Source organism: Lycium barbarum, chromosome 3 (genome assembly GCF_019175385.1).
Source record: "Lycium barbarum isolate Lr01 chromosome 3, ASM1917538v2, whole genome shotgun sequence".
In the NCBI taxonomy this organism is placed as follows: domain Eukaryota; kingdom Viridiplantae; phylum Streptophyta; class Magnoliopsida; order Solanales; family Solanaceae; genus Lycium; species Lycium barbarum.
In genome coordinates, this window is record NC_083339.1 from 58358145 (window position 1) to 58370484 (window position 12340).

Genomic DNA, 12340 nt, shown 5'->3' on the forward strand with positions numbered 1-12340 from the left:
AAGAAGAGTAACACCCTAAATGCCCTGTAGCCTCCTTTTTATAGATGTGGTGCACAACACATCGATAAACAAGACTCTACGAGACACGGCCTGTAGACATTCCGAGGACAAACCGCTCTGATACCACTTCTGTCACGACCCAACCCCGTGGGCCGCGACTGGCACCCTACTTAGGCACCCCAAACAGACTCACAAACCAGATCCTCATATTCAGACTCATTCAGACTTAACATACGATATTCGAACTGAAAACTAATAGCAGACGTCACACAAGCATTGAACAAACACTTATCTTAAGCGGTCGCCCGTGCAAGACAGTCATATCAAAATCAGAAAGGTGGCGGAATATACATCGCCCAAATACACACACACACGTACAAACTTATGGGCCGTCTTGGCCATAATAGCATACGGGCCGCTTAAGAACGTAAAACAGAACCACATACGAACACACCGGAACCACGACCCACAAATATGACTACAGGCCTCTAAAACAAAACAGAACATACGAACATATGACGGGACAGGGCCCCGCCGTACCCACGCAGCCACAAATGTACAGAATCCACACACAGCAAAAGGTATGTACCAAAAGTTAAGCTCCGGATCAAGGGGAGCTCTCCAAAATAGCAGAATAGGTAGCCTAAACTGGAGGATCACCCAAACGAGCTTCTGTACCTGCGGGCATGAAACGCAGCCCCACGAAGAACAGGGGGTCAGTACGGGAGAAGTACTGAGTATGTAAAGCAGAAAGTACAGAAATCCCAATCATAACTGGAGTCGGAAGGAACAAACACAAACATCAAAGTAGCGAATCAAACCTGTGCGGATAAAATCATGTGTAGGGCTAGGAACGTGGTCACCCCCGACGCTGGTGCCACAACACATCATACTCCAGAAGTTTTCAAATCTCCGTACAGTCTCCAGACAAATCGTATCACACACACATCACATCATCAGAACATATCAAATGCCATATCACATCATAACTCCATAGACGGAAACCGGCCCTATGGCGAGGCCTCGGAAACCGTAACACATCATACTTCCGAATATGGTATAGCGCGCACGATCACAAAGCCGGCCCGGGTACCGACGAACGAAATGATAACAAATGGCACGAACGGAGTAGTGCAGAGAACATATGCATATTAAAATAATTTACAGGACTCGACACATAATTACATATAGGCATATACCGACGCCAGCAGGCTCGGAGTAGGAGTCAGGTCGATCAAAATTAACGTATAGAAGTTACGAAGTTCCAAACTGCAAAACCTTTGAAAAACAATTCACAGGTCATTTTCAGAAAATCTAATATCATTCATAGTGCAAAACGTTCAATAATGGTATAGGAAATTTCAAACGGACCTTTGAGTCCTAGGCAAACGATCACTTTTCATATCGGACGGAAATGAGTCAAACAAACCAAATAAGGGAAGCCTCGGGACTTGCAGGCCCACCTTGAGTCAAATCGAGGCGGCGGACACAAATCACAGACTTTAGGCTCCATAAAGCCATCTACGAAAGTTTCGGAGAGATTCGGACACAATAGCAAAAGTTATGAAGGTTTGAACATTCTTGCAACCAATTATAAGGAATATGTTTCAATTGCGCTGAATGAATAGTGGCCAAAACTAAACTCGGATTTCCAAGAGCAGAATTATCCCCGAGGGTCCGATCTTAACCTAGTATAACTAGGACATGCCAAAAGAAGGAAAGGTAGGCTTTACATACCTGGATTGCGCCTTACGCTCGTCAAATCTCAATTCCCGTTTCGTCCAAAAACTGCAAATGGTCACTTTTACCAGTTACTATTCATGAAAGTTAACATTTTGATCTTTGGGTTATACTTGGCTACCGAAATTTCGGCAGCACTTCCCCTATAACTTTGACACCCCGAGAATTTAACTCGGCTCGGAATATTCAACAACAACCCACCAACAATCACCAACAACACCAACAATCACAATAAAAACATAATATGATACTATTAGTCTACTTTCCAATATAATGCCATAATTCTTCCAACACTTCCAAATCAATGCAAACTTATTATTTTCATATTCATCATCCATCAAAATCATTACAACATACGTCGGAGGCATATCATACCATTTTCACAAGATATCCACAAGATATGCAAAACATACAAACTTTCCATTAAGCCACTACTTATCCAATTTTTCCTAACCTTCAACATACAAGTTCATTATACATTTCCATCTTCAAAATTCATCAACATTAATCATAATTTGCATCTTACTACTTTCATTTCCATATTTACATAAACCATAGCAAAGTTGCATAATTTCCTTCAACAACTTAATAGCCATTTTTCTATAACAACAAAATCCATTATCTTTTCATTCGCTTCACGATTAACACAATTAACATACTAACGGAGAAAAATTCACATTCCATCATCAACATTACACCCCACGGCCACATGACACTTTCCCCAACTTCCACTAATTCATTCCACTTTCATTAACATCAACCATAAGTCACATTTAAAGTCTTTTAGTATCATAGATATACAGTGATATACACAAATATGCCAAAGGTATATACTTTCCGATAATGTTCCGAAATCATTTTTCAACACCAATTCAATTCGTTAAACGATCATTTACGTCATAAATGTCACAACGACGCAATAAGCAAACTAAACAAGATCAAATTCACACTTCTTTCTCCTTCTTAGGCACACGGCCACAACACCTTATACACGCACACCCACGGTTTTCTACACACATCAAATTTACGGGATTCTCGTCTATTCTCAATCCTTAACACATTCATACCAATTCCATAACATTTGAGGGGCAAAATTCTTACCTTTTCTTGAATTTCCGACTTGCCGCAAACGCGCACCTTTCGCCAAATTAATTATACCCCGTTGAAGAGGTTCTTGAGTACTTTACAAATATGGGAGAATCAAGATACTTGGATTAGAATCAAAGGCTTGGGATTTTTTTTTTTTTTTGGAAAGGGGTTCGGCCGAAGGGCTCCTAGAGCTCAAAGTTGGAGTTGCAATTTTTTCTTGATAATTTCCAAGTATTACATTGATATATATCCATATAGAGGTCATGTGCATAGCACATGACTTTTAAAAGTGGGCTTGGCCCATGCCTAGTGGCCGGCCACCCCACCTCTTTGGGCCCAAATTTTTATTTCAATTTCCTTGGCCCAATTCATTAAAAGTCCCGTTTTGTAATTCCCGAAACTAATTTCCGAAATTCCAAATTTACCCTCGGCCTTCCCCGATGTCTTAACATTAATGATTTCATAACCAACATAGTCACATCAACTAGAATCAAAATATTCCCTCATAACACACAAGTCTTAATCATTTCTCGATTTCCAATTATACGAAAACACGAGACATAACATAAAGACACCCTATGAATTCACCCGTGGCCTCGGAATTCCCAACGGAGTTAAATTTTCTACGTCAACCCCGACGGACTCAAAGAAATCAAGCAACAACCACAAACAAGTAAAATTTCAGCTCATAAGCTTACATGATTGAGTTTCTACTAGTTTGTTCTACCCTTGGAAAGGCTATACTTGGTGGGGTGATCCTACATTTCCCATAATGACCGGAAGGGTCGTTATATCCGGAGTCTTGTTTGATAAGAAGGTACGCACAAAACTTAAGGACATGTTCTATAGAGTGGTGGTTAGACCAAGTATGTTGTATGGGGTGGAGTATTGGTCAGTCAAGAACTCTCACATTCAGAAGATGAAAGTTTCGGAAATGAGGATGCTATGATGGAAGTGTGGGGAGTAGAAGAGATGGCATTAGAAATGAACATATCCGGGATAGGGTGGGAGTGGTTTCGATGGAGGATAAGATGCGGTAAGCGAGGTTGAGATAGTTCGAATATGTGCAGAGGAGATTGAAAACGCCCAAATTCAATCCTCAAAGAGAAAGTGTACACGCACTACAAAAAAAACTGGATTGAGCGACGGACGTAATCCGTCGGTAAACATCATATATCCGTTGCTAAACTGATATAGCGACGGAATAACGACTGAATTGAATCCGTCGGTAAAATCCTCGTAGCTAACCATTTGCCGACAAAACAAATTAATCCCTCGCAGGTTTAACGACGGATTGGCGATGAATTTTATCTGTTGCTAATATGAGCGACGCATGAAATCCGTCGCAATGTTAGTAATTTCCGTCGCTAATTCTGTGAGTTATTTCGTCGTTTCATCTAATTGGCAACCAATAGTTTCCGTCGCTAATTCCGTAGCAATTCTTTTGTTTCATCGGATTGGCGACCAATAGTTTCCGTCGCTAATTCCGTAGCCAATTCTTTTAATACACATTTCTGTATTCCGTTTGGCGACGAAAATAATTTGTCGCAACATTAGATTTTGTATTAGTTATAGCTACAAAAATCCGTCGCAATTTTTTTATTGGTTTTATATAATATTTTAAATACACCTATCCAAGCATATATTAGAGACTCATATAATAACTTAATTCATAAAAACTAATATTCTACAAGGTCCAAAATACATAGCAGCATGCAAATCAAGTTCAAAGCATCCACAACGATAATATCCAAAACCAAAAATCCAAAATTATATGCAACAACCATAAAGTCCAAACAACAAAACTAACTAATTAGAGACTGGAGAGCCACGATCATCACCAGAAACCGATACATGAACTTGATCAATGTTGGCAGTAGCTGGAGCTGGAACTATAGGTGCCATAGATGATGGATGGTCATTAGGAGTGTCTGTCTGAGAAGAGACAGAAGGACTCGATCCACGTACTCGCTCAATAATTATAGGAAGCAAGCGATCAGTCAGTGCAGGAATGATGCTATTAGTCAGTGCAGGAATTAATCGCGTCACTAACTCATCCAAATTTCCAGTCACTGCTAGTTGAGCATTCGGAGGTGGTACTGAGGATGTAGCATCAGAAGCAGAAGAGGGATGAAGATTCAGCCGATAATATATTTGTGCTTGAGATCCAAACCATATATTCTTCTTTTTTTTACCCCTCCTGCGGCTTCGTAATAGGCTTGACATTGATCAACTTCAGATTGAGTCTGTGTCTAATTTTGTAGTATTTCTTGATATTTTTCCTGTACAAGAGAGTGATAATTAGTGAAATTCATTTCACTAACAGTAAGCACATGTACAAGAACCATTAAAGATAGCAAGAATAATGCCCTAAAAGCTTCAATAGAATTCAAAATATCTCTGCTCACTGAAGGAAGCAAACAAAACTTATTCCTATTTTTTTTAACCTGTGATAAGTTCAGAGAACAAGCAAAAGCTTAATTACCCATCAAAAAACAAAAAACTCACATGCATCCACAACCTATGTTACGCGGATCCTCCATTTGCCTAGATGTACCTGTGTCCAACGGGCTTGACTCAATATGATACAATGTCATATTCGAAATTCACATGCACTTCATCTTGCAGAAACAACAGAGCCTAATTCTCCAAGAATATATGCCACTACAAAGAAAGATACAAAAGGCACCATTCATCACTGCTCATTCTTTACTAGAGAAGGCATCTTTGACTCTGAAGGAGTCACTCCATATTTCAAATAATCCTGAAATTGCAAAGCCATTATAGAAAAGATTGATTAAAATAAAAGGGCATGTTGTATACAATGGTTATTCTCGTGGTAAAACAAGCACTTATTAGAGCCTGAATGTGATTCACTGGTGCAGACCTCAGTAGCTTTAATTATTGCATTTTCTAGTAATAGCTAACCAAAATTACTAAAAATCATTAACAACAACAAACAAACTTGAATTGCATTAACCAACAGAGAGATGTCTAGGCAGTTGATTAACCTTGAGATTCTGCCAGCAACTATTTCATTCTGCAATCTATATAATTATATAAAGCAGTTTCTGATATTATGAGGAATCATTAAACACTACAATGTTCTGTGCTTGTTTTAATGAGCTTCACTTTCAACCAACACTCTCACTCAATCTAGGACTCCTTTCCCTCTACCTCGCTCACTTCTTTCTGGTTCACTTAGACACTGTCTAATTAAATTGCAAAGCAAGCTCGCGGTCTAGTAAAAAGAAAATCACTTTCTAAATAATGATATAGCTAAATTTAGCTATAATGCTGCCTACTTTGAGAAAACAACAACAGAATTATTGATTTACTCTGCTAAAGGAATATAAGTTTTCAGAAAACATATTTGTTAACAAACAAAAACTGAAGTGAAATCAGACAGTATAAGCATAATATACTACTGAAAGAAACTTCCTATAGAAGATTATAGAATGTTAGACTCACATGCACGATTCGGGCTCGCTCACCAACAAAAGATTTTCCATCATGACCGTGTGTATGGACGTGCAAATGTACCTCACTTGGTGTTGGATCTCGACCCTTTTTAACAGCCTATACAAGAAAAAAAATCCACATAGTTTAGTAACTTCCAAAACCAACAAAATAAGTAATTGGATCCAAAAGGTAGTATGTTCACTTTAGTGATGTATGAAGCCTATGCATGAAAAAATAAGATCATCATGCGCAAATTCATTACTGGAGGCTGTACTAATGGTCAATCTAGCAGTGGAAATGAGTTGTTGCAAATTTGGTTCATAACTGGATTTTTCAACTGCTTCATTGATCCTTGCATAGGAAATGATATGATGGCAGCTGTTATTGTGCATTTCAAGGAGTACAAGACAAGTGCCATGGAAGTATATGATAGGGTACTTGAGTTGCTCATGACTGTAAGGTCTTTTAAAACTCAAGTTGGGGTGCTGTTACTTACAGTGAGGGGATTATCTGGTGTAATCCTCTGATGGATGCTGGGTGTATCAGGGATCTGGGCTTCACTTGGTGGATGATGATAGCTGCAGGTTTGGTGTTGTTGCTGGTTTCAGTTGGAATAGCATCTAACTTGCCATATTTCCATATGTCAGCACGGCACATTACAGCTTGAATTTGCAGAATTGCCTAATGCCATTGGTTTTTCTGCAATTTTTCATAATCAAGGCCCATGGGTGGAGAGATTGATAGTTATTGGTGCAGAAATGAGATGGGATGGGATTTGGTGTGTGTTATATAGAGACATATGGATAGACAAATCAGGTGCATGGTTCAGTCTTACAAATTATCTCATCGATCTAACCTTCACAAGAAATGATACGAGTATTGGGATGGTGAGAACAAATGCATTATAGAGACAAACAGGCAGCAGGCCTTGGTTGAGAATGTGGAGGATGAAACCAGTGCTGTTGGTGGCTCTGAAGATGGTACTTGGTGCTGGGATGGAAAGAAGACCTTATCATCATACTCAAATCCTATGGGAGGACAATATGATGGTAATTGCTTTACCTAACATTGCGTGTTTTTTTTACAAGTAACACACTTATCAAGAGAACATATAATGGAGCTAGTACTTGTAGCAGTGATCCTAATCAATTAGGAGATGACCTGGTATTAGTGTGGACCATTACAAACTTCTCTAAATTGAAAAAGGAGATATTTGCTGCTGAATTCTTTCGCAGCTGGTTTTTTGGTTCTGCAGACCATATTAGTATCACTGATCCTATTTTTTGGTTCTGTAGACCATATTAGTGCAAGTCACACAACCTATATGCAGAAATTCTAAGCATACAACAACTACTATATACACTACAACAGCTGGAACAGAACAAGGAACACAGAGAGGAACATACTATGAGAATCAGTTATGGGACAGAGTTGACTATGGAACACCTTTTTGCTGGTTTTTAGCAGAGGTAATATGTGCAGCAGTGGAGCTAAAGATGCATCATGGATCTTGGTAATGTTATGCAGACACAACAATGGCACAACACAGTATATGGAGATGGAATGATCCTGCTGGCCTACGACTATGACAAGCGTGAGAAGTTCCCAAAAGAACTTGCCAACAGAAACAGACTACAACTGATGTGGCATTCACCTTCATGATGGCAATTTAGTTAGGAAAAGGCCAAATCCACATAATTAACTTACAAGTCTCTTGTGATGCTCTCCGATGGAAATAGAGCCGCCCATGTGAGTCCCACTGGCAACTGCATTTTCACCACCACCACGATTCTTTGAAGCTATTTTCGATTTTTCAACAACCTTGGGATCTTGCCAATATTTCATCCAACTTTCCCATGTTTCTTTCGGAACATAATCTGGGCAAAACCCGCCACCTTTTATCGTGCTAATGAAATCACAGTACTTTCTCGCCGCCTTTCTACGCCATTGCCTCCTCACTTCACTATCAATTGAAGAATCCCAATAGAATGCCTTCTGAAATAATTTTATAAAGTAGAGCATAACAATAACTCATCATTTCAGCAGAAAAAAATTATAAGACATGAATTATAAGACAAGCACCACCAGTCACCCAATAAACGGGAAAATAAAAGAACTACAGGTAATACGAGGCTTATCAACAACACAAGGACAGCATAAACAACAGAGGTTGTAGATGTCCTACTTTTAAGTTGCTTTCATGTCTGATGCTATATTGAACTTAAATCGTTAATTAAGAGTAAACTGATTTATTTGAATTTTATCCCTTCACCAATATTTTTTTTAAAACTGGTGACATTGTCCCTTCAAAAGTATATTGCAGTTACTTTACAGTAGCCTACATGGCCATGTTTGATGCAAAACTCTCATTAGTGTTTTAGAGTAGTTTAATACTTAATAAAATTTGAGTCCTTGCAGCCACAAGAACCATTTCTAAAACAGCAGCTCTATTAAGAATTTATGTTTGTGTGTTGTGTTTATCTGTTCTCCGTAAATTTAAAGAGGACCTACAACAGCATATAGCCGATCAAACTTTAGGCACAAATCAAACTAAACATAGGACCTACTTTAAAGATTACCTAGGTAATAATATCTAGGAGTGGGAGAATAGACGGGCTAGAAGGTATTTGCAGATGCTTAGAAGAGCAACTTTTTACATGTATGCGTAGCACTTATTTCTATCATGAGATTCCAATCACTGAGCAGCAGCATACAAAGTTAAGTGCAAAGTTGCATATGCTGATTGTAAAAATAAAATTGAGCATGGGCCCAAAACATTAGATACATGCATGCAGGCTCAAATCTAATCATATATGTAATTACGGTCCATGTTAAACATCAGATCTCATCAACATATAGGAGTATATAAAATACCGAATGTTACAAAGAAAAGAGTTGTACATCAAAGATGCAAGCTGTTGGGATGGATGTTGCTGCTACAATATGAACATGAAAATGGAAATATCTATGTATAGAGAGTAAATCATAAAGAGCTGGTTGCATCACTCATTAAAGTAAGTCAACCTTCCTATCTTTTCCCAAAGTATATGACAGTTCTCATTTACGAGTAAAATGTGATTAATGCACTTCAAGCAATATCAATAATAATACATGCCTCTGCTCGCTAGCTTTAAATGCACTCCAAGAGGTCACTATTGTAAGGTTTAGCAACGTCTGTTAATTCCCAGAATACTAACGTACCCTCGTGTATACAGTTGTCCAACTACTTTCTACAAGTAACGCCAGACTATGCAAATTATGGTCAAAGTTAAAGTTAAATTAAAAAATCTATTTTTTGTCCTGTTATCGTCTCTGGAAATATGTATCTGCTATGGTTTAGATTATTTGCGTGTGCCTAAAAGAAATGAAGCATCTTGCCAATTTCTTTGTAAAGTATGCTTTCTAGTTGGTTCAACGTGGGGGAGGTGGTGTCGTGATGTTAGTTCCAGCAGTAGCTTCAAGAAAGGGAACTTAAGTTCAAGCTTTCCCTTTCTAGAACGGATAAGTACATAACATACTGCTATTATAATTTGCTGATGACCTGCAGCTAAATATTTCTATTACTGCTATAGGAAGGGTAATTAGTGACAAATGTTTCAGTTATTATACCTCGAATTCTCCGAGATAAAAATCTTCTGTCGCTTGTGAGACACTTTTCCAGTTAACTCCCTTAGGCTCAAGTTCATTCTTGAAAGCCTCATATATCATCTCAGAACATAATCTCGATGGTTCCAACTTGGACAATTTTGAAGACATTATATGAAATCTATCATAAAGCAATTGCAGTATTTAAATATTAATGGTGTAAGCATAAACTAACCCTGAAGGAGAAAGAAAAATAAGTGTCCGCTTCACGTTACAGTTGCTCTCACCTTCACCCATTGCATCACTCTGAGCAGATGTACCTTCACCTATTATGTTTCTCTGAGTAGACGCACCCTCGCCTATTTCGTTGCTCTCATTAGGTGATACTTCCAAACAAAATAGTTCTCAACAAATCCAAACGATTGAAGGTGCAATTTAACGGTTTCAACATCCATAAATTTAACATTGTGACATTTTTTACACGGACATTTAATATCATCACCACTCATGCGATTTCTCTGAGAACATGAGAACTTAAGAAACTTATTAACACCAGTCATGAAACTAGAATTAATACCCCCTTGACCATCCAACCTATCATACATCCAACCACGCTCTAGATTATCCCTAATCCTAATTAATATTAAAATAAACAAAAAACTTAGCTACTTTTTGTTATCAGAATGCCATCCAAAGGAAAACAAGTTGAGTCTAAGACCCTTTTTTTTTTAACAGCAAAAAGAAAGTGAAACTAAAAATTCTAGAGAAACCAAACTATATTTAAGAAACCAAAAATAAAACAAGTGCAAAAATAATACATACTTGATTACAGGTAAATTTAACATGTTTATCAAAAAGCGAATCAATACGAAACTGGTTTTGACACGAGTCAGAAACTTAACAAACACCACGAATGGTATTGGAGTTGTTTACTTTCTCTTCACTAATCACATAGCTTACTACCTAAAATAAAACCAACATGCGACACACACACAAAAGGTATACTTCACACAATCGCAATTTTCCCCCAAAATTTAGGTTCTTTAACAACACCTAAGTCAAAGCATAAACATTAAACAGAATAGAAAAAGAAACGAAGAAACGGATACGGAAGAACAAAAGCTCATTCATTAACAGAAGAACAAAAATGGAAGAACCCCAGATGAATAAAACACTAAAGAATGAATCAAAAAGCTAAAAAAAATGGTAATACTCACATATTATTGAGGAAATTAGGCAGATGAATAAAGACACAATCTTTCTGTCATAAACATGCTTAATAAGCAAAAATCAAGGCTTTTAATCAAAGAAAGAATATTCTTTTTACTCACCAGCAAAGCAAACAAAGATCCAACAAGCTAAATTTTTTTTCCCAAAAAACAAGCTAAATAGTTAAAAGAAGATTAAAAAAAAAAAAAACAGAAGCTTCATGCATTACCAAAGAATAAAAATGGAAGAAACCCATATGAATACAAGACTAAACAATGAATCAAAAATGCTACTAATACTTGCAGATTATTGAAGAAATTAATTAGCCAGATGAAAAGAACATGTTTTTATGTTCTTGAAATCGAAGAGAAACCCTATCTAACAGAAAAGGGAAGAGAAAAGGGAAGCAAAGACAAACCTAAGCAGAGCCGGAGAGAGCAAGAGAAGTTTCAGTGGCTTTGTGCGTTTGAAGAAAGTTCTAGTGGGTTTTGAAGTTTTAGTGTGTTTATTAGAGACCATTTTGTTTTATTTCTTTGATAAAAATAAAATTTTATTTTTTTTGCCGACAATTTTACCAACGGATTGGTTCCGTCGCTAAGATTAACATTAAATTTTACCCTTTGTTGAGTTAACAACGGAAATATCCATAGCAATTGGTATTAAAATATGGTGATACATACATATTATCTAACGACACATATAATCCGTCGCTAAATCCGTCACTAAGCTGTAATAATTTTTGCCGCCAACAATTTGTCTTAAATTTTGTAGCTAAAATAAAGGCGCTTAATTTTAGCGCCTATATAGCAACTGATATTAAATTTTGTCGCTAGTTCGTCGTTAGTTTAGATATCATTTCGTTTTCCCTTTTTTTGGCGACAAAATTGTAATTTCGTAGGTAATCCGTCGTTACATAGCGATGGCATATATTATGTCACTAAAATCCGTCCCTAAAACCAGTATTTTTTGTAGTGACGGTCGTTGCAATATAATTTATCCAACTATGAGTTAGGGTCGAATCCACAGAGAGCAATATAAAGGCGATTTAAACAAGTAAAGAATTATCACCAACTATGCTAAGCCAAACACTTTTTCAATATTTGATTTTTGTTTTAACAACTAACAAAGATAGAATTAACTAGAAAGCGGGTAAAATGATCAATGGCCACAAGTATGGATACAAAGGAAATTACTCAAGTAACGATCCAATGTATTTCACGATTTTATAACTAAGAGTGAGTTTATGCTAATTAGA

At 37.4% G+C, this 12340-nt stretch overlaps 1 pseudogene; it reads right to left on the reverse strand.

Annotated features, from left to right (window-relative positions):
- Window positions 1-4419: 4419 nt before the first annotated feature.
- On the reverse strand, window positions 4420-11572 carry LOC132631308 (uncharacterized; annotated as a pseudogene).
- Between the last annotated feature and the right edge of the window lie 768 nt (window positions 11573-12340).